This window comes from Bos grunniens, chromosome 3 (genome assembly GCF_055505025.1).
Source record: "Bos grunniens cultivar Pamir isolate PY7600 chromosome 3, Bosgru_T2T1.0, whole genome shotgun sequence".
Taxonomy (NCBI): domain Eukaryota; kingdom Metazoa; phylum Chordata; class Mammalia; order Artiodactyla; family Bovidae; genus Bos; species Bos grunniens.
Window position 1 is genome coordinate 99,365,476 of NC_141167.1, and position 22,981 is coordinate 99,388,456.

The 22,981-nt window shown below is 41.9% G+C and overlaps 1 protein-coding gene across 29 annotated transcripts in view; it reads right to left on the minus strand.

Annotated features, from left to right (window-relative positions):
- LOC147376237 (histone H3-like centromeric protein A) overlaps nt 1-22,981 on the minus strand; it is a 213,440-nt gene that overhangs the window by 173,213 nt on the left and 17,246 nt on the right. For 6 of the 29 annotated variants that reach the window (XR_015160870.1, XR_015160877.1, XR_015160888.1 and 3 more), the window contains exon 3: nt 15,327-15,522. The exons of 19 other annotated variants lie outside the window; for them this stretch is intronic. The gene's annotated coding sequence lies outside the window, so the exon portion shown is untranslated. Of the gene's footprint in view, nt 1-6,108; nt 7,200-15,326; nt 15,523-16,946; nt 17,010-21,405; nt 22,570-22,981 lie in introns of those variants that run through there. 4 more of the 29 variants (XM_086392222.1, XR_015160887.1, XR_015160885.1 and 1 more) reach the window with 4 other exon arrangements.

Sequence of the window (22,981 nt, forward strand, 5' to 3'; positions counted from 1 at the left end):
GGTGTGACAGTGTTTAACCTACAAACTCCTTTGGAAATCCTCTAGCCTGCCTGAATAGGTTTTTCCCGCCACATGTGATTGTTCAGAGCCTCCCAACTGTGAGAGGCAGGAGATGTTCTAAACTGCCTAAACACAGATTCTTTTGAGTAGTTAAAAGATTGATTAGAAATTGTATTGGTGAAGGGATTTTCACTTTTTGGGCCAATGTTTGCTGCTAAGTCTCCATATCCCTTACCTGCTGTGTCCCTGGCAGTGTATTGATTAATATAATTGGTGTAAGTAGTAGCTTTAATGTTTGTAACCTGGGACCCTTGAGTTAATTCTTTTTCTTGTTATAGCCCACCACACCTTTGCTCTGTAGGAATGCAACTTTATCTAATGCTTTTGGAGGGTGGCTCCTGACCAGTCACCTTTAGAGAAAAATAAGTTTTCTGAAGAAAAGGTCTTAAATTGTTAACAGGCCTCCGGGCCAGAAGATGATGCAAATCACCTAAGCTTTTGCATATGATAAGTTTGCAGGAAGAAAGCCTGGCTTGCTGCCTGACTCTACCCCTTCCCCCATTATCCTCTATGCATAACTTAAGGTATAAAAACTACTTTGGAAAATAAAGTGCGGGCCTTGTTCACCGAAGCTTGGTCTCACCATGTCGTTCTTTCTCTTACCTTCTGGCTGAATTATTCAGCCTCTTTTCTACACTGAATTTCCTCACTGAGCTATCCTTATTTCAGCCTCTTTTCTTCACTGAATTTTACTGAGCTATCCTCATTCTATTACTCTTTATATCCTTAATTAACATTTAATTAAGCAATTGTCTCCTGATCTTCGCCTATGCCATCTCTCCTTCGAATACCCTGGATCAGCCGGGGCTGGTCCCCGGCAACCTGCCTCCTGAGAAATCTGTATGGAGGTCAAGAAGCATTAGATAGAACTGGATATGGAACAACAGACTGGTTCCAAATTGGGAAAGGAGTACATCAAGGCTGTATATTGTCACTCTGCTTATTTAACTTATATGCAGAGTTCAGTTCAGTCACTCAGTCATATCCAACCCTTTGTGACTCCATGAACTGCAGCACATATGTAGAGTACATCATGAGAAATGCTGGGCTGGATGAAGCACAAGCTGGAATCAAGATTGCAGGGAGAAATATCAATAACCTCAGATATGCAGATGACACCACCCTTATGGCAGAAAGTGAAGAGGAACTAAAAAGCCTCTTGATGAAAGTGAAAGAGGAGAGTGAAAAAGTTGGCTTAAAACTCAACATTCAAAAAACTAAGATCATGGCATCCGGTCCCTTCACTTCAAGGCAAATAGATGGGAAACAATGGAAACAGTGAGAGACTTTATTTGGGGGGGGCTCCAAAATCACTGCAGATGGTGACTGCAGCCATGAAATTAAAAGATGCTTGCTCCTTGGAAGAAAAGCTATGACCAACCTAGACAGCATATTAAAAATCAGAGACATTACTTTGCCAACAAAAGTTCAGCTAGACAAAGCTATGGTTTTTCCTGTAGTCATGTATGGATCTGAAATTTGGCCTATAAAGAAAGCTGAGCACCAAAGAATTGATGCTTTTGGACTGTGCTGTTGGAGAAGACTCTTGAGAGTCCCTTGGACTGCAAGGAGATCCAACCAGTCCATTCTGAAGGACATCAGTCCTGAATATTTATTGTAAGGACTGATGTTGAAGCTGAAACTCCAATACTTTGGCCACCTGATGCGAAGAACTTACTCAATGGAAAAGAACCTGATGCTGGGAAAGACTGAAGGCAGGAGAAGGCGATGAGAGAGGATGAGATGGTTGGATGGCATCACCAGGAGTTGGTGATGGACAGGGAAGCCTGGCATGCTGCAGTCCATGGGATCGCAAAGAGTTGGACACGACTGAGCAACTGAACTGATGTAATATATGTTATATTTCAATATATGATATATAAATTACTAACAAATGTATTTATGTTTTATTCTACATATACTATATATTACCCTAATATATAAGTAAACTATACATATGTAATTTACATAACTGTTAATACATTTATTTATAAATATATAGTGTGTTGATATAAATTTATAAATAAAATACTAATTTATATATTTTTATATAGAATAAACATATACATGATATCCCATCAAGTTGATTATTAAAGTATATTTCTTTCCATAGGTTGTAGAACAGTACATAATCTGTTTCCTGCCTCTGTCTCCAGCCTTTCTCATTCTCTCTTATCTCAGATGTTCCTATCTCAAAGAGACTGTAATTTCCATTTTAATATAGCCAGGCCTTACACCTTATCCCAACCCACTCCCCTTTATGCCTTCCTTTACTTTCACAGCCTATTGAAGGTGGACATGTAAATATGGATCTTCCAAATATGATCAAAATTTTTGAGATTCTGTGCATCAACAATTGCTATTTTAAAATTACAATTAATATTCCATTTTAGAAATATACCATGTTTATTCATTCACTTTGTTGATAGAAATTTGGATCAGTTCCAGTTGAGTCTGTTATGAATAAACTACTATAAATATTTGTGTACAAGCATTTTATGGATATATTTTCATTTCTTGCAACACTCAATTAGAAAAAAAGGATCTTTGCAAAGTCTCTCAAGTTACAGGATACTCTTAATTATTTTATTTTGAACTGCCAAGTGTATTTTTGATGGGGAAAGATTAATCAGCTTCAAATGACATCAAACAAACAAAACTGCTTGGTATTTCAGTCAAGAGGTATCCTGACTGAAATCATGAAAAGAAGGGAAGGAAAGAAAGAAAAAGAAAGGGAGGGAAGGGAGAAAGAAAGAGGAAGAGAAATATATAGATTTAGTAATTTTCCTAGAAGCATGACTTCAAAATTGTATTTGTTTGATGACAGCATAAATAAACATTTTAAATATCAGTTTGAAAAGCAATAGGGTTCCACATGCATATGTACAGAAAATGGATAAATTACAGTATATTCATACAATGCAACATTAAACAAGATATGAACCAGAGATATATGCAACAACAGGGATAAACCTTAAAAAATCAGGAGGATTATCTTATATTTTAGGCTTACCTTACATTTTGTCATCAATGGTGTATATGTTCTCTACTTCTCATCAAGGGAGTGGTACATCCATAGGCCCTAGTCAAGGAATATCCCTGGACAGTCATATTATATCACATGATCCCACCTTCTACCTATTTTGGGCAACTGATGACTAACCCAAGAGCAGCCAATCCACAAGTTAAACAAATGCATGCAATCATGCTCAATAAAATTAGAATGCATGTAATATGTGCTCAATGGATTCCATGATTGCCAGAGGTGATAACAAATTTTGTCTTCAGAAGCTTCAGAAAAGATATAACTAAATGGGGTCCTGAACAAGGGAGGAGAAAAGAAACCTATTGCAAATATGGTTGAGACCGAAAATAAAGTTTATTGACTCATATGGGCTGCAGTCCATAGAGTCACAAAGGGTTGGAAATAACTGAATAACTAAGAACACACACACATAGATTGCTGACCTAGCCAAAGTGAAACAAAGTATACAAAGAAACAAAATTCTTACTCAGGATAGAATATACAGCCAGGATTACTTATAATGATAAAAAGGTTCATTCTCAAGAAGCTATACCAAGCCTACATATGCATGCACTTAATAGCAGAACATGAAAAAAATGATAGAATTGAATGGATAAACATATAAATCCAATATTGTAGTAGAGATATCAACACCCCTCTCAATCGTTAATAGAACAATTGATGATAATAAAACACTACATCATTTTAAAAACAACAGAAAACCAAGAACTATGAGTATCCCACCCACTGCTAGTGATGAGGCTTTCATTTCCAGGTAACAGGCTGGTGATCCAGTTTCAAAACACTTTTTAAAAATTCTGTTCCCTAGGACCATTCTCATAGAGTCCAGTTGTTTTTAAACATGGCTGCTCATTAGAAACATATCTGAAGCTCTGGAGAAAAATAGCAACACCTGGGCATTTGTATTTTTCAAAAAGCTCCAAGAAGATTCTGATATTCATCTGGATTTTTAAAAGTGATTACAGGTTTTTCTATTAAATGGTAGTTTGGATGATATGGAATTCTATTATTTTTCTGTTGACCAATCATGAGTGAGTTACATAACAGTTACATAATCACAATAATAAAAGATGTTTATCAGTTTTCATAATCAATAGCTAGACAAAAAAATAAAAGATCATTACAACTGCAAGTCATAATGGGAACATGATTAACCTGACAATATAAAATGATTACATACAATTTGGGGGATTATGCAGAGTGATGTGGTAAGTGGAAGTGCATACATGTAAATGGATTAAATGTACCAACCAAAATCCATTTACATGTAAGGCAATTATCAATATGTAAGGATTCTCAGTATTCACTATCTGAAGTATGTTCCCCAGGAAACAGATCTGAAACAGATTACTGTGCCCAAGACTGCTCTCTGGAACACCCCTTGTAAAAGGAATGAGAGAAGTAGAAATGGGCAGACAGAGAAGCTGAACTATGATCCAGCTTTGACAGAGGTTCCAGTTGATCCCATGTGGAGCTGGAAAGACTCATAAGCCTTGTCTCCAGTTGAGACGAGGGGACCAGGCCTCTCAGGTATTGGATGGGAGCTGCCCCCAATAGGGGTGTTACCATAGGCAAGACAGCTCCTTTCAGCAGAGAGCAATTCTTATACAGACCTTTCTGTGGGCCTCAGTCCTGAAGCTGGATGTGAGCAGTGCAGTACAGCATTTACCACATAAGGTCTGATGTAACAAAATGTTTTTGTTACATTTGTGACACTTGAGCACAGATAACAAGTGGAGATGTTAAGTAGCCATTTGGGTATAAAATCTTGAAGCTCAAGAGAAAGGCCTGGGCTATAGCCAAATGAGAGGGAGAAAAAAAAACATAGTAACATATACTTTTTTTTTTTCTTCTATAGCCTGGGCTATAGAAATTCAACAGCATTTGGGTGAAATTTTAAAACCGTAACACTAGGTAATGTTATATATAAATTACACCTAATTTTTTTTAAAAAGCCTAGATGATATACCAGGGAGATTAGAAGAGTAGTTGTGCAAAACCTGAACTTTGGAGCATGTCAAATTTAAGAAGTTTGGAGGGAGAGGAGGAATGAGCCAAAGTAATTGAGAAGGAGCAGCCAGTGAGACAGAAAGAAAGCTAAAAGTGTGTTGGCCATGAAACCAAGTGTGCAAAGTATTTCCAAGAGGAAAAAATGATCAGTAATTTCAGATGTTGCAGACAGGTCAAGGGAGATGAAGACTGAGATGCGCCCATTGAGTCCAGCCACGTGAAAGTCACTGGTGATCTTGACAAGAGAAAGGTTTGGTAGAATAGTCAGGGTAGAAAAATGATTGGAGTGAGCTTATGAGAGAATAGGAAGAGAGAAATTGAAAGCATTAAAAATTAGCTGATTGATACCCATACTCCAATATCAAAAGTTTTAAAAATTAAACCTTTTAAATAGTTTTTTAACTATTAAGAGAAAAAACCTTTATGCTCACTCTCAAATATTTATAAAATTTACAATAATGAGTTATTTTTAGTGAAGCAATATCACTGAATATGCCTCATTGATTTAGAAACTTAAAATAATTATTTTACTGAAGTATAGTTGATTTACAATGTTGTATTAGTTTCTGCTGTATAGCAAGGTGATCCATACACACACACATGCACACATCTGAATAAACTTTTTCATATTCTTTTGCATTATGATTTATCATGGGATCCTGAATAGAGCTCTCTGTGCTATATACAGTGAGACCTTGTTATTTATGCATTCTATATATAATGGTTTGCATCTGCTAAACCCAACTTCCCAATCCATCCCTCTCCAAACCCCACTCCCCCTCAGCAACCACAAATCTGTTCTGATTTGGAAATTTTTGATTTAATACTTTCTGACATACTGTCTCTAAGATCTAAGTTTTAGATATTTGCTGTTAATGGCTAATAAAACTGAAAAGAACTATATTCAAAGATATGTGATCCAAGTGGAATAAGTGTTAAATTATCTGTATAATAAAGTATAACATTTATTTTATAAATGTCATAAAGTATAACATTCACTTTCAAAAATAATTAGCTGATTGAGATGGAGAAAGACAAACACCACAAGATTTCACTCATGTATGGAACAGAAAAAACAAACAATAAACAAACCAAAACACATAGAGAAAATAGCATAGCGGCTACCAGAGAAAAGGGGCAGAGGAAACGGGTGGGGAAGGAGTGAAACAGGTAAAAAGGGATAAAATGTAGACAGGTACAAGCAGGAAACTAAACGTAAACTCCACTCCTTATATGTACAGCTTTTATATAAGCAACCATAAAACCAAATCAATTTACAAATTAAATATAGGCACACCAATAAAATTCAGATTGACCTCATTAAGTTAATGTGACATGTAATACTATTTTGTTTAAGCAAAATCACCAATGCAGAGTTTATTGATAAAAATGTAACATCTTATTGACTTGATTTTTTCGATTTTGTGCACAATGGATATGCATTTAAATCATTGTCATATCATTGCTGAAAATTTAAAAAAAAAAAAAAAGGAGCTCATTTAACCACAGATTTGTTTTTGGGTGAAATGAAGTGAAAGTCACTCAGTCACGTCTGACTCTCTGCAACCCATGGCCTGTAGCCTGCCAGGCTCCTCTGTCCAGGGAATTCTCCAAGCCAGAATACTGGAGTGGGTAGATGTTCCCTTCTCCAGGGGATCGTCCCAACCCAGGGATCGAACCCAGTTCTCCCGCCTTACAGGTGGATTCTTTACTGTCTGATGGGTGAGTGACTCAATTTTATGGGTGCACCTCTTCCAAATAAAACATTGTAATTTTTAAAAAATCTTTTAAGCAAAAAATTACTTATTGCACGTTTATTTCTTCCTGCTGAACTGCAGCATGTTGGTATGAACAAAGAATACAAGTAAAACACTTTAAATATTAATACCATACATATGCTGTACTTGCTGACGTGCACAGATTCTTTCAAGTTTGACATTTCTATTCTCTGTCACACAACAGTGATGACAATTCTCCCAGCAGTTTCACTTTCTTGAACCAGTACAAAACTTTCATCTACAGATGAGGTGGAGATGTTACTTGTCCTTCATGTGGCAGGAATATGATCAGAAACAGACACAAACTGGGACACCAAAAATAGGAGGCCATATTCAGTCTTTAAGATAGTCATCTATAATTCAGAATACATTTATATTACTTTTTAGAGGTTATCATAAACATGGAACAGATCATGGGAAAAACAGAGATTAGAAGCTGCTAAAATGCCTATATTGATCTTTGTAAAGTTGGTCCAGCAGCTTCTCTTCTCTGCATGAGAATGAAGGGAAGGAAAAAAACAGCCCTTGGCTGGTCTCCAGCCCCTACTTTTCTATGGTTTTCTCCTCTCCCCTCAAACAAAATAGGAAAGGAGCTGACTATCAGGTATACATTGACATTCATTCACACAAATGTGCTGCTTCCATTTAAACCTTTTAATCTATCATTGTAGAAGGAAAGACTTTCCCTCTGTTAAAGGAAATTAAGATTCAGAGATCCCTGGACTGGTGGCAGGTACTGGCTTTGATATATAGAGAAGATATATAAGAATGACTTCTCAGAATTTATGCTTAGGAAGGAACTCCAACATAACCCTAACCTAATCTGAGATCTAACTTGCATGCGCAGGCTCAGCTAGTCTGATCTAGAGAAAACTGTCCCCCCTGTACTAACCTGCCTAAGATACTGCAAGTCCCTTCACAGAGCTCTCCTCCTCCCTGCCCCTGTGCCATAGCTGGCTCTAGCCTGGGATGCTCTTCCTTTCTGCCTTTCCACTTTCTGATGCCTACCAGTCTTTTTCCTTCCATCCCACTATCCTGCCACCCTAGGAGGGAGAAATTGCTCCAGGTCCCCTCTGTTGTGGGTCAGGGGCAGTAGGCTGGCATGGAAAAGCTTGGTGGCATGGTGAGCTTCTCTTCATCTCAAGAGAAGCTCTGGCACTGAGTTGTAAGACATGGCTCTTGCCTTTCATTGCTTGGGTGACAATACAGAGCCTAAGATGTTGGAGATTATAAAACACAGAACATGGTCTCTAGGTCCACAGGGATGCTTTTCAGCTATAAAAATAGTGGGCAATGCTAATCAGCTTAATGGGAATATGTCTTAAGGGTTTTCTCTGAATAGTAAGCTCATCCATTCAATCACATTTCCTGGTCTAAAGAGCTCTCAATGGCTAATATTCCACTGAAGTGAGGCGTGGAAGGATTCTTGACTTTTCTTGAAGAGCAGAAAAGGAAGATGAATATGACCATAAACTGGGATTAAGAGCATGCAACTGAAATATTTTATACAAGACATGCTCCTAATTTCTTTCTACACAGTAACAGAGATCAAATTACCAACATCCGCTAGATCATCGAAAAAGCAAGAGAGTTCCAGAAAAACATCTATTTTTGCTTTATTGACTATGCCAAAGCCTTTGACTGTGTGGATCACAATAAACTGTGGAAAATTCTGAAAGAGATGGGAATAGCAGACCACCTGACCTGCCTCTTGAGAAACCTATATGCAGATCAGGAAGCAACAGTTAGAACTGGACATGGAACAACAGACTGGTTCCAAATAGGAAAAGGAGTACGTCAAGGCTATATACTGTCACCCTGCTTATTTAACTTCTATGCAGAGTACATGATGAGAAATGCTGGGCTGGAAGAAGCACAAGCTGGAATCAAGATTGCCAGGAGAAATATCAATAACATCAGATATGCAGATGACACCACCCTTATGGCAGAAAGTGAAGAGGACCTAAAAAGCCTGTTGATGAAAGTGAAAGTGGAGAGTGAAAAAGTTGGCTTAAAGCTCAACATTCAGAAAACGATGATCATGGCATCTGGTACCATCACTTCGTGGGAAATACATGGGGAAACAGTGGAAACAGTGTCAGACTTTATTTTTTGGGGCTCCAAAATCACTGAAGATGGTGATTGCTGCTGCTGCTAAGTCACCAGTCGTGTCCGACTCTGTGTGACCCCATAGACGGCAGCCCACCAGAGCCAGCTCCCCAGTCCCTTGGATTCTCCAGGCAAGAACACTGGAGTGGTTGCCATTTCCTTCTCCAATGCATGAAAGTGAAAAGTGAAAGTGAAGTCGCTGAGTCGTATACAACTCTTAGCGACCCCATGGACTGCAGCCTACCAGGCTCCTCCGTCCATAGGATTTTCCAGGCAAGAGTACTGGAGTGGGGTGCCATTGCCTTCTCTGGATGGTGATTGCAGCCATGAAATTAAAAGACACCTACTCCTTGGAAGGAAAGTTATGACCAACCTAGATAGCATATTGAAAAGCAGAGACATTACTTTGCCAACAAAGGTCCGTCTAGTCAAGGCTATGGTTTTTCCAGTGGTCATGTATGGATGTAAGAGTTGGACTGTGAAGAAAATTGAGTGCCGAAGAATTGATGCTTTTGAACTGTGGTGTTGGAGAAGACTCCTGAGAGTCCCTTGGACTGCAAGGAGATGCAACCAGTCCATTCTGAAGGAGATCAACCCTGGAATTTCTTTGGAAGGAATGATGCTAAAGCTGAAACTCCAGTACTTTGGCCACCTCATGCGAAGAATTGACTCATTGGAAAAGACTCTGATGCTGGGAGGGATTGGGGGCAGGAGGAAAAGGGGACGACAGAGGATGAGATGGCTGGATGGCATCACAGACTCGATGGACGTGAGTTTGAGTGAACTCCAGGAGTTGGTGATGGACAGGGAGGCCTGGTGTGCTGCGATTCATGGGGTCGCAAAGAGTCGGACATGACTAAGCGACTAAACTGAACTGAAAATACACTGGGTTTTTTTTCTGTCTTGTTTTTTTAAACTCTTCTTTTCATGCTTTCAATAAACATTCATTAAGCTTCATTTTTGTGACAGGCTCTTTGCTAAGTGTTTCAGGATTCCAAGATACAAAAGACCTGCCCTCAAGGATAAGAAAGAAAAAAGTCCCTGCCCTCAAGAGACTTTCAGTCTGAAGGAGGAAACAATAAACTGTAAAACAAGTAGACAAATAATTGCAATACATGATCATTTTTTAACTTGTTCAGGGCTCATGCAACCATCTATATTTCCTTTATTTTTTGTTTTCTACTGTAATCTCCATAGTGCAAGGTCCATCCTGGTTGAAGACTCTGCAGCCTTTGCCTAATGTCTTGCAAAGAAGGACATTCAGCACATGTGTTTTTGGTAATGAAGATACAGATTTTATATAATGACAACTGATCCATCTATAGATTGCAAGCTGTTTGTGCAGGGGCTGTGTCTAATTGTCCGTTTTGTAAGCCTCTCATCCACTGGAAAAGTGATTTTAAATGCTAAGAAAATGTAGTAATACTCTCCTGCTGCCACCTGCTGCTTTATTTCCACTAAGTTGGGCTCAGAATCGTAGAAAATGCAACTGAAAATCATTTACCATGCTCAACTATAAAATGAAATCCTGCTCTCCAACACACAGGCAGGCACATGTCAATACACACCCACTCACCACCCGACACACACACACTTTCTCTCATTGCCTCCATCTCTGCTGGCCCCAAACAGCATTTATTTGCATTCTGTTTCTTTATACCCCCACCCATGAGAGGGGGAAATAAATCACACCTACAGGTTTTCTTGAGCACTGTGTTCATCTAAGACTAGAGAATGCAACCAAGGTGCCATGATCAGAAAAAGTTTTATTCTGGATGACAAAAGCATGTTTCAGACACAATTCAAGGCTCCGGGGAATCAGTGATGAACAAGAGAAATACATTTTCTGCCCTAAAGGAGGTTATATTCTAGGGTGAAGGGTTCTGATAACTCCTAAACAAATAAATAATATCATACATGAGTAATGGCTAGAAAAGTATGTTAAAAATAGCAGTGTGCCTAAGGTGCTACTCCAGTTAGACTAGGGATGGCCCCTTGGAGGAGTTATGATCACAAGAGGAGGTGATACTGGTAATGAAAAAGAGGAAGACAGGCCAAGCTCTAAGAGAAGAGCATTTCAGGCAGAAAGGTCAGAATCGATCCTGGTAGATAAGAATCCACCTGCCAGTGCAGGGGACATGGGTTCAATCCTTGGTCCAGGAAGATTCCACATGCTGTGGGGCAGCTAAGCCCGTGCACCACAGCTATTGAACCTGCACTCTAGAGCCCATGAGCGGTTAACTACTGAGCTCATGTGCTGCACTGACGCCTGTGTGTCTAGAGCCTGTGCTGCGCTGCAAGAGAAGCCGCCATAATGAGCAGCCCATTCACTGCAATGAAAAGTCACTCCCACTCGCCACGACTAGAGAAACCTCGTTCACAGCAACAAAGACCTGTGCAACTGAAAATAAAAAGTAATTAATAAAAAAGAACAGGTAGGTCCTGAGACGAGAAGGACTTTGAAATCTTAGGGAAGAGGGAAGGCCAGGGTGGCCAGAGCAACATGAGGTGAGTGAGGAGCAATCAGAGGAAAAGGAGGCTGGCAAGAGTGGCAGAGTGGGACTGCCTGGTAGACCACGGTAAGGCATTTGGATCTGATTGTATATGTACAGGCAAAACCACTAGAGGAACTTAAGCAAGGGGGTGATACAATCTGCTCTTCTCTTCTGAATGATCACTGTGGAGGATGGATTAGAAGGGAAAGAGTGGACACCAAAGGCCAATTAAGAGGCCATGGCTGTCATCTAGGTGTCAAGGGGGTGACGTGCTGCAGCAGACAGTGAAGATGGGAGAAATGTCAACTCTGAGAGTACCTTGTAGGTAGAGATGAAGGGTTTATTGAAGAACAAGATGTGGGAATATGAGTGAAAGAAAGGAACCGAATAGGGCTCCCAGAACAACTACGTAGAGATGATAGCATGTGCTAAGGTGAGGAAGGCTGGGGTAGGGGAATATATTTGGGAGTGGGAAATCAATAGCTCTATTTGGCCATGAAAGGCCTGAATAGCTGTTAGATTTCCAAATGGAACAGACACTTAGATTCTAAGTCTGGATCTCAGAGAAGAAGCCCAGTTGGAGATCTAAGAGTCATCAGCATGTAGATGATTCATAAGATCATGTTTGTTGACCTTAGTCAGCTTCATAGCTTCAGATAATACCTTTACCTAACCTAAAGGAGATCAGTCCTGGGTGTTCATTGGTAGGGCTGATTTTGAAGCTGAAACTCCAATACTTTGGCCATCTGATGTGAAGAGCTGACTCATTTGAAAGGACCCTGATGCTGGGAAAGATTGAGGGCAGGAGGAGAAGGGGACAACAGAGGATGAGATGGTTGGATGGCATCACCGACTCAATGGACATGGGTTTGGGTGGACTCCGGGAGTTGGTGATGAACAGGGAGGCCTGGTATGCTGCGGTTCATGGGGTTGCAAAGAGTCAGACACCACTGAGAGACTGCACCCTCCATCCCAGGACAGCGTTTTTCCATCAGCAAGAACAGCAAAGTAAATGACTGGATGGAATGTTAAAAATCTACCATTCTAAAGAAGAAGCAACTCCAGGCACTGGCATAAGATATCAGACTTTGCAAAAGCTCTGCCACCAAACCCCTTATTTTATTAGTGAAGAGTTTGGTGTGCAGAGAGGTGAGAGACCAGTGATGTCACACAGCTGGTACATTCATAGCAGAGTCAGAGCTTAGACCTACATGTGACGACCCCAGCACAGTCCCTTCAACACAACCTCCAACAGCCAAAGTGGCCTGATGATATTAGAGTCAGTGGACTGCAAACAAGGTCAGGAGTATATCTATTCCACAAATAATTTTAAACTTAAAATTTCAATCCATATTTGAGGTTTTCATTCTTTATCATTCAAGAGTGAGAGTTCTAGGTGCAGCATAGAACCAATAGGACCAAACGTTTTAAAAACAAAAATGTCTTCTGGGAACCAGGCTGTTCATCTCTATCTCTAAGGCTCCTCTGAACCCCATTTATCTTGGTCATAAGTGAATATCAAAAGGGTGTCTGGCTCCCAGGAGCCCTGGGAGTCTGCATCAGCTCTTTGGGACTGTGGTGATGAAAGGTAAGGCACCACTCCGTGGCCCGCAAAGCACCACTAGAGGGCTGCAGAGACTAGCAGTGACGGGCACAGACGACCATCACCTAGCGGTCCAATCTCCCTTTAGGTGGAGGAAATTGGAGCCTCGGAAATATTAAGTGGCACTCCCAAGGCCACCCAGGTGGTGAGTGGCAGAACCACAATTCCATCACAGGTCCTCCGATTCAAAATCCAGTGTGATGTAACAGCCAGTACCTGGATTTCAGAGCCAAGAATCTCCTGTGCCTTGTTTTGGGTACTTGGTCAAATTTCCTAACTTGTCTGAACCTCTGTGTCCTCGTGTTTTGTGGGTGACAGTGCTTCTGCCATGCTATGGATCAAATTATGTCAGTAAGTTAGCAGAGGTGAGAAGGGCGGCATTTAGTCAACACTGGTCAGGCCTTCCCCTTATAGCAGGGGCCCTGGTTCCTCTCTGAACTAGCTCAGCTTCATGAAGCAGCTTTTAGTAATGAATTCAAATGATTCCATCTGGTGACAATACTCTGCCGCATGTTGGTGTGTATAAAGGGCACTGAGTATCACTTAAAAACAAACAAAACTGTAGGAGGTGTAATTATCTTTAACAAGGAGCTGGGGTAAATAAAGCGGTTTCCTTGCCAATGTCCTAGGATTTGGATCCCCAGGTCCTTTCATCCACCCCCAATCAGTGAATGTCTGTAGAGTACTTCTAATGGGCAAAGGAGTGTGCTGAGGAGATACACAGACACACACACATACAAATCCTGTCCCCAACATAAATACCTGAACCATTCTGCTTCAGGTATTGCCTTTGTCACATTATTTATCTTATTCCATTTATTCCCACAATTTATCTTTCTGCATTTATTCCCACAATAGTCCTGAGACCTGAGTCAGGCCTTACCGGCTTGATTTTTGAAACTGAGGTTCAGAGAAGTTAAGTAACTTGTCAGAGTTCTAGCAAACAGAGTTCTAGCAAAGCTGGAATTTAAGCTCAGCTCCGCCTCTGCTTTCACTGTGTCCCCCTTTTCTTTAAGGTGCTTATAAGGTAAAAACACAAGAAAGTGGAAAGTGCCATAAAAAGAAGGCTACTGGGAGTTCCGAAGGAAACTTCTGAGGGGATCAGAAAGGAATTCTGGGGAAAGTGACTGGCGGGGAGGCAAGAAAAGAAAGAAGGAATTCCTACACATCTATGTGCAGGAAATCTGATGTATTGAATCATGGTGAATTTGGTATATAAAAGAAAGAAAAAGACAAAGACACACACACATACCCTCTAAAGCTGATTGAATTCTATAAAATAATACTTCCTGGAAGGAAGTAGGATCAAAAGCTGAAGTGAAAAATCTAAAGTTGGAGTTGTAACACCAGTGTGCTTCACTACCAATTCACCCAGGAAATTAATTTCTTGTTGGATTGTTCTATTTAAAAAACCCTGACGGAAGTGTCTCCACAAGGTAAACAATGGGAAAGACTCCAGGAACTTCCTAAAGCATTTAACACAGCCTAAGGCTGGCCTGACTTAATTGACCAGAGTAGATTGGAGGCCAGGGAATCCCAGCTCACTTCCGCTCCCCGCCCCTCTATTCCCCACCTGGCCAGCCGCCAGGTAAAGATGCCAGCCCAGTGGCCAAGTGCAGCAGCTGCAAGGCAACCCCCACCCTGGGCTTCAGGGGTGCTGCCCAACGGCACGTTAGTCATTGTGAACATCTTCTGAACATGACCATCCAGATGCTCTCGCAAAGCAGTTCTAGAAATAGCCAGGCACCTGAATGTAACCCGACACAGGAAGCACCCTTCCATCCGGTGTAAAGCACACTCCTCCAGAGGGGCAGGGAGAGGAAGTCGGAATGCGAATCATTCATTCACCCACCAGAACTGAGTCTCCAGCTATGAGCCAAATGTAGATCTCAACCTTGGCTGACACATTAGAATCACCTGGGAACTTTTTAAAATACCAATGCCGGGGCTCCACCCGAAACCAATTAAGTAAGAATATCTGGGAGTGGAGCCCAGGCCTTGGTATTCTTTAAAAGCTCTCTGGATAATTCTTCTGTGGTTGCGAATCATTGTATGAGATATTATACATACCAAAAAAAAAAGAGAGAGAGAGAATCACCAATCAGGCCTCACAGAGCTCACAGTTTCACAGAGCCCTACAGTTTGCAATGTGCTGTGTTTTTTTTCCCCCAGCAGGTGACACTGATTGACCTTCACAACCAGCCTGGGAGAGTACTGTTTCTTACCCATTTTATAGATGAGGCTCAGAGGTGATATCTGGTTGCCCAATGTCACACAGCAGGAAAACAGCAGGGCAGGCATAGGAACCAGGTTTTCTGATTCAGGTCTCCTCCTCCCATATCACTGAGCAACATATAGAGGACTTGGACTGGGGCAGAGGTCCAGGGCACATCATAGCTGCACCACCGCCAGGGTCAAGAGCTGAAAGAACAGGGGAGTCCTAGATGGACCTACTGGTCCTAACAAATGTCCACAGCTGATGTCCAGCAGTGTTCCTAAAACTACGCCTACATTGATCAACTGTTTGTTTATATAACTATTTTCATTAAGGATTTTTCTAGGCAACAGAGCCTTGTAGCCAGAATAGTAAGTAAACACTTAAAAGATCACCTTGCCAGGCTCAACAGTTGGCCTTGGGATAGGTATGCTAACAGCCCCTAAGAAGAATACAACTTATTGCACAAATTCTTGTGCTGTGAACAGTAGTTAGTTCTAGCAGATTGGCTGACTTGCTGGCCATTAATGAACAGGCAATAGGTGTTGGAGGGGCCGCCTGTGTTAATAGAAAGAGGAAGACAGGTGCAGCTTGTGGCTAAACAGTGGGCCAAACGCAAAGGCTTTGAAATCTAATTCCCTCTCCTTGTGGCTGTTTAGCCTAATGAAACCTTTGCCTCTTTAGGCTACACACAGCTTTGCCTACCCGGCAGTGGGCTATGACATTCCCAAGGTGGGCTTGGAGATGTTGAGTCTAGTTTCCCGAGTGCCAGTCCTCTGGGGACCAGGAATTACTCTTCATAACAGATTTACCAGCCCTGTGTTTCTCTCTTGAGCAACTTTGGCCTGGGCTCATCTCTGTCAGTTCTTCTAAGCACTCTTCTTTCTCACTCCTGGTGTCTGTCACCTGTAAAATGCAACCCTCTCATTTTGCAAATGAGGAGATTGAGGTCCAAAGACAGACTTAGCCAAAGCCAAGTAGAGGGTGGGAGATCTAGGACCAGCCCAGCCTCCTGGTCCAATCCAGTTGCTCTGTAAGAACAGAACAACCAGGACTACAGAGCATTGCCTGTGTAGATCCCATTCCAATCGCTAATTCGAGGAACACACAGTTACCAGACTCATTTTTAGCAGTCTTTTTTTAAAATTTATTTAGCTGTGCTGGGTCTTAGTAGTGGCATATGGGAGCCGGTTCCCTAACCAGGAATCGAACCCAGGCCCCCTGCCTTGGGAGCACGGAGTCTTAACCACTGGACCACCAGGGGAGTTCCCAGACTCACTTTTAAAATATAGCTTTATACCAGACTCATTTTAGTGGCTCTCAGGCATGGGTCCAACCTTTGGCAAAATCATGATATAAATAAAGCTAGTCTTATAACCTCTCACCTCTTTCATGTCAAGAAGGAATTAAATACACCAAGATATGTGACTAAAATGCATTACTAATACCTCAGTATATGCAAAACCCGAATCCATATTTTAAAAGAGCACCCATGAGGAGATGAATCCATAAAGAAGGTCTCTGCCAATAGCACTTTCAGTCCATGATAGCTGAAGTTAGCTGACCTCAACTTCTTCAATAACAGTAGTAATAATTCTAAGCAATATCATCACCATCTTCAATGACCTACCATTTACTGAGTACCCAGTACATTCCAGGGCTTCCCTGATGGCTCAGATGGTAAAGAATCCACCTGCAAGGCAGGAGAAATGGATTTGATCCTGGGTCGGGAAGATCCCCTGGAGAAGGGAATGGCAACCCACTCCAGTATTCTTTCCTGGAGAATCCCATGGACAGAGGAGCCTGATGGGCTACAGTCCATAGAGTCTCAAAGAGTCAGACACAACTGAGCAACTAAGCATATATACACATGTAGTACACTCCAGGTGGTGTGAAGCATATATATCAGTCAACGCACATGTGAAGCAGGTCTTATTTTCTCCATAAGTAGATAAGAAAACTCAAACTCTGGGTGAGTAATAACCGCACAAGTTCACAAAGTAAGTACCTGAGCCAAGACATGGCCGTTATGCCATATACATAAACCTCCTGGACTGAGACCTTATGTGAACCAAGATCCAGAAATTGTGGTCTCAGAAGGGATTGCATAGATCCAAGGATGCACAGGAGAGAGAAGCACCTGTCTGCAAGGGGTGAGCGTCTTACAGTTCCCTTCAAACTGCCCCTGAGCCCCATCCCACTCCACCCGTGCTGGACCATTCATCTCCTCATTAGTCATAGACCCTGGAGGCTGTGAGGGAAACAGGCAGTTTGAGCACAGCCTGGCCCAACCCTGGAATGGAGCCTGCTGCCTGTGACATTCATCAACTGGTTAATTTCAGAAAGGCATCCATTTGCACCAGCTGCTTAAAAAGCTCTTGGCCCTCAGGAGACGCTCAGCCAATCACAAGGTAAAGGCAGGGAGTTTTTTCTGGTAACCATATTCAACTGGGTGTCTGCCTGCTGCTTGTTTGGTTGTATAATTTCAGCAAAGCTCAGGAGAGTAGGGAGTAGAGTTAAAATGAATGATCTTATTTCTTTTAAATTATTATTCTTATTTATGGCTCACACTTGTCCTTAATGTACTCGTGCCCTATTAACCTATTATGATGGTGATGGTCATGATGAAAATTACTGCTGTTGCTCTCTATGTGGTGAGAGATGCTCAGCTCTTTCTGAAAGGCTCTCTCCACGTAGCTGCATCTCATCTGAATTATAGGAAGGGGAGAGGGAAAGTCACCACAAGTCCAAGAACTGAGCTTGAACTCTGTCAGTACAGGTTCAAGCCTCAAGTAAGAAATTCCTTTTAGAAATGACTGATAAACCAGAATGCAAACACATTCACATAGAAAAGGAGAGACCCTTCTCCAATCCCTAGAATTCACTGTCGAGTCCCATAAGGGAATAAACACTTTGTGACCACAGATTTAGAACGAAGGGCATGGGACTTCCCTGGTGGTTCAGTGCTTAAGAATTCACCTGCCAGTGCAGGGGACACAGGTTCGATCCCTGGTCCAGGAAGATTCCATATGCCTTGGGGCAACTAAGCCTGAGAGCATCAGCTACTGAAGCCCACACGCCCTACAGCCAGTGCTCCGCAACAAGAGAAGCCACCCCAACGAGAAGCCCACGCACCACAACCAAAAAGTAGTCCCTGCTCTCTGCAACTAGAGAAAGTCCTTGCACAGCAACCAAAAGCCAGCACAGCCAAAAATAATAGAATTTTTTTAAAAAATTAAAATAAAGGGCTTGGAATGGTCTCAAGAAACCATTCTACCTGCCTGGGGTGGGCATGGGGACTGTGGCAGGCCAGCCTCCCTTCTACAGCTAATACTTATCAAGGCCTCTCAATGTGCCAGGCACTGGACAGAAATGATCTCAGTCTTTGCAGGAGTCCTAGGAGAAGGCTACCAGTTATCACCTCATTTTTGGTGGTAAAACAGAAGCTTAGAGATCTAGGTCAGTGCACTCATCCACACCCAGGTGTGTCCAACTACAAAGCTGACTGCTCTCAACCACCTGCTCTGTCCTGTTTCTCTAGGATTAAGGCTACTTAAAAAGCTAACGTTATCTGACCATACTTGGACCACCTTCTTCCCTTGACAGCATTGGAGACTTCTGATTGATTTTTGCTTACATTTTCCTTTTTGTGGTCTCTATGCAAGCCACCTACCTGGCTGCATTTAACAGTTTATATTTTTGTTTTAAACTCTATGGTAAATTAGAAAACGAATTAAAAGTCAAGCCAGGAAAATGTATATTATATATTAGAAAGAAGTTGGTGAACCATAGCAGAAAGTTGGGGAGGGAAGAACACAAACATGTAGATATTGTGTTCTTTTATTCAACAACAAATCTGTGCCAAATACCTACTGCATCCGTGTGCATGTGTGTGCACGTGCACTGAGTAATGTCCAGCTCTTGTGACCCCAGGGACTGTACACACCAGGCTCCTCTGTCCATGGGATTTCTCAGGCAATACTGGAGTGGGTTGCCATTTCCTACTCCAGAGAATCTTCCTGATCCAGGGCTTGAAAGTGAAAGTGAAAATCACTCAGTCATGTCTGACTCTTTGCGATCCCATGAACTATATGGTGCATGGAATTCTCCAGGCCAGAATACTGGAGTGGATAGCTTTTCCCTTCTCCAGGGGATCTTCGAAACCCAGGAAGATCCAGGACTTAGAGCTGGCAATAAAAAGATGAACAGGTCTAGGCTATGCTCTCAAGCTTCCAAGAGTGTCTTAGGAATGGGAGTGGGAAACAGTAATGATCCAATGTTCAGGGTATCTGGAAGCCAAGGTAAATGTATGACCTGACCTTGCCAAAGTCTCAGGGTAGAGAAGAGGGCTGATAAGCCTTCATAGTGCTTTCTAAATTATACAAATAACTTCTATTAATTCACTGATAGCATCATAAGATCAATTGAAGTTCATTTTTTCAGTTCCTATTCAAAAACACTTTAATATGACAAATACTTAGAAATACTGACTCATAAAGAAATATGAAGTGGAATTAAAAATAACAATAATAAACCAACATTTATTAATTCAGGCACCAGTCTAAGCTTTTTACATGTAGTAACTCCTTTAGTTCTCAGTAGAACTGTAAGAGATGAGTAGTAATACTATTTCCATTTTACAGACTGAAAAATTGAGTCATAGAATGATACAGATGGCCAAGTAACACATTGTCTATGATGTACCTGATACTAAGATTAAAGCAAGGAGTAGAGAGAAATGAAAAACTTTTAATTAGAATAAAACTTGGGTCTTTATGGGTAAGTGAACGAGTTGGTAGATACTTTCTGAGGACCTTTCAATGTCACACCCTGAAAATCCTTCTTCACTTTGCTTCATATGTTGTAAAGTAAGGAAAAGCAAGAGATGAGAAAAGGAGGAAAGTAGACTAAGGGCACCAGGGCTTTTTGGGAGATGCCACTGGAACCCCAACAGTTAATACCACAGAACCTGCTCTCAGGAGGCAAACATGAAACATTTGTGGAACAAAGTATATGAAGGAAATAAGTTGTACAGGAAAAATAAGAAGCTCATTCAGAGATGGAAAAATATTGACCAGAAAAGAAAGTAAGAGCAAGTTCACGAATGGCCAGTGGGAGTGATGGGGAGGAAGTGTGACAACAGAGGCCCATACACAGACTTCGTGGTAGGTTTATCAGGAATGCCAAATCTAACATTCAGTTCAGTTCAGTTGCTCAGTCGTGTTCGACTCTGTGTGACCACATGAATCACAGCACGCCAGGCCTCCCTGTCCATCACCAACTCCCGGAGTTCACTGAGACTCACGTCCATCGAGTCAGTGATGCCATCCAGCCATCTCATCCTCTGTCGTCCCCTTCTCCTCCTGCCCACAATCCCTCCCAGCGTCAGGGTCTTTTCCAATGAGTCAACTCTTCGCATGAGGTGGCCAAAGTACTGGAGTTTCAGCTTTAGCATCATTCCTTCCAAAGAAATCCCAGAGCTGATCTCCTTCAGAATGGACTGGTTGGATCTCCTTGCAGTCCAAGGGACTCTCAAGAGTCTTCTCCAACACCACAGTTCAAAAGCATCAATTCTTCAGCACTCAGCTTTCTTCACAGTCCAACTCTCACATCCACACATGACCACAGGAAAAACCATAGCCTTGACTAGATGGACCTTTGTTGGCAAAGGAATGTCTCTGCTTTTGAATATGCTATCTAGGTTGGTCATAACTTTGCTTCCAAGGACTAAGCGTCTTTTAATTTCATGGCTGCAGTCACCATCTGCAGTGATTTTGGAGCCCCCCAAAATAAAGTCTGACACTGTTTCCACTGTTTCCCCATGTATTTCCCATTAAGTGATGGGACCAGATGCCATGATCTTCATTTTCTGAATGTTGAGTTTTAAGCCAACTTTTTCACTTTCCTCTTTCACCTTCATCAAGAGGCTTTTTAGTTCCTCTTCACTTTCTTCAAGTTCAAACAGTGGCAGGCTCTGGCACTCTCAAGTGTGACTTTGGGCAAGTACCCCAACCTCTCTGTGCCTGGTTTTTCTTGGCTATTATTTGTGGATAATAATAGTACCTTCCTTATAGAGCTGCTGAAAGATAAAATGAGATAATACATACACATGAACCCTGGCACATGGTCCGGTGCTCTATGAATTTAGCCATTGTTATTAATCCTAAACTGGTGTGAATAAAACAAGACAAGTAGCATTCCAGCCTTTTCATTATATACAGCCTGATTATTTCTTGACAGAAGTTGGGAAAGGGACAAGAGGATGATGTAACTAGAAAGTTAGTAAGATCCTTGACAAACACCAAAGGAACTGAGACAAGCCATCATGGAGAAGAAAGGTCACAACATGAGTCATAAGGAGGGTCCTTAAAACGGGCCAGCAAATGTACCTCTCCAGCTCTTCTGAGGATGGATCTGGAGAAAATGAGCTTGCTTCATATAGGAGGGAAGAATTTCCTGATGAGGGATGAGGTATTGAGTTCTAAGGGAGAAGCAGTGGTTCCTGTTTCCTACTTTTCAGAGCTTTAAATTGTAAAAAGATAGATACTTCTTATCCTGCTGAAGTCAGGGCTCAACCAAGGCCCAGAGGTTACTAGAAGAAAATACATTCCAAGTCTCAGGCCTAAGAACCCAGCATATGAGCCATTCTCCTGGTGTGTGTGTGTGTTAGTCACTCAGTCATGTCCAACCCTTTGCAACACCATGAACTGTAGCCTGCGAGGCTCCTCTGTCCATGGAATTCTCCAGACAAGAATAGTGGAGTGGGTTGCCATTCCCTTCTCCAGGGGCTCTTTCTGACCCAGGGATAGAACCCATTTCTCCTGCATTGGAGGCAGATTCTATACCTTCTGAGCCACGAGGGAAGCCCATTCTCCTGGTTGTTTGGTTCTATTTTTTTGAGCACCTACTGTTTGCTACACCCCCTTGACGGTCCCACACTTCATTAATATTCTAGGCCTCTCCTCCCTGCCAGGCCTTTCTGAAGCACCACAATTGTGCACGTGTGCGTGCGGTTCCCATTCAACCTCAACACTCTGGCATTCTCCAGGAGCCTCTTTCTGATGCACACGCTCAAGTCAGCCATAACGAGTGTCACTGGTGCATGCGCCTGAGGATGGGTTGGAGGAAACAGCTTGATGCTGGTTCAGACGCTGAGCACCTCCTCAAGCTCCAGGTCTTCACACACACACCTAGCAACCAGGGCCCCAGGAATCATAAGCGTGATGCACTGACTTCTCTTGATTTCTAGGGTGCTGAGTAATGGGAATAAACAAAAGAGAAGAACTGTATAAATAGACCACTCTAACAAGTGATCACATTCACACATAGAAACCACAATAGCAAAGCAGAACAACAGGGAAACAGCACGCTAATGAGACCGGAAGGCTGTCTCAGTTTCTGGGCACTGCTGGCTCGTGTTTTGAAACTCAGTTGAAGGAATGTCCTGGGGGAGAAAATTCCACCAGGGCAGACTATTATCAAGCTGTCGTGAAGGAGGTGAGGAAAGCTTGCCAAAGAGAATCTGATTCACAAACTGCTCTCAGAAAGAGCCAATGCTGGGTCTGATCAGAGCGTTTTCTCTTAATGCTGCCTGATTTTTTCAGAAATAAATGCCCAGGGTTACATTGCATCCTTGCAAACTCCTGGTCAAGGCTAGTGGTGGGG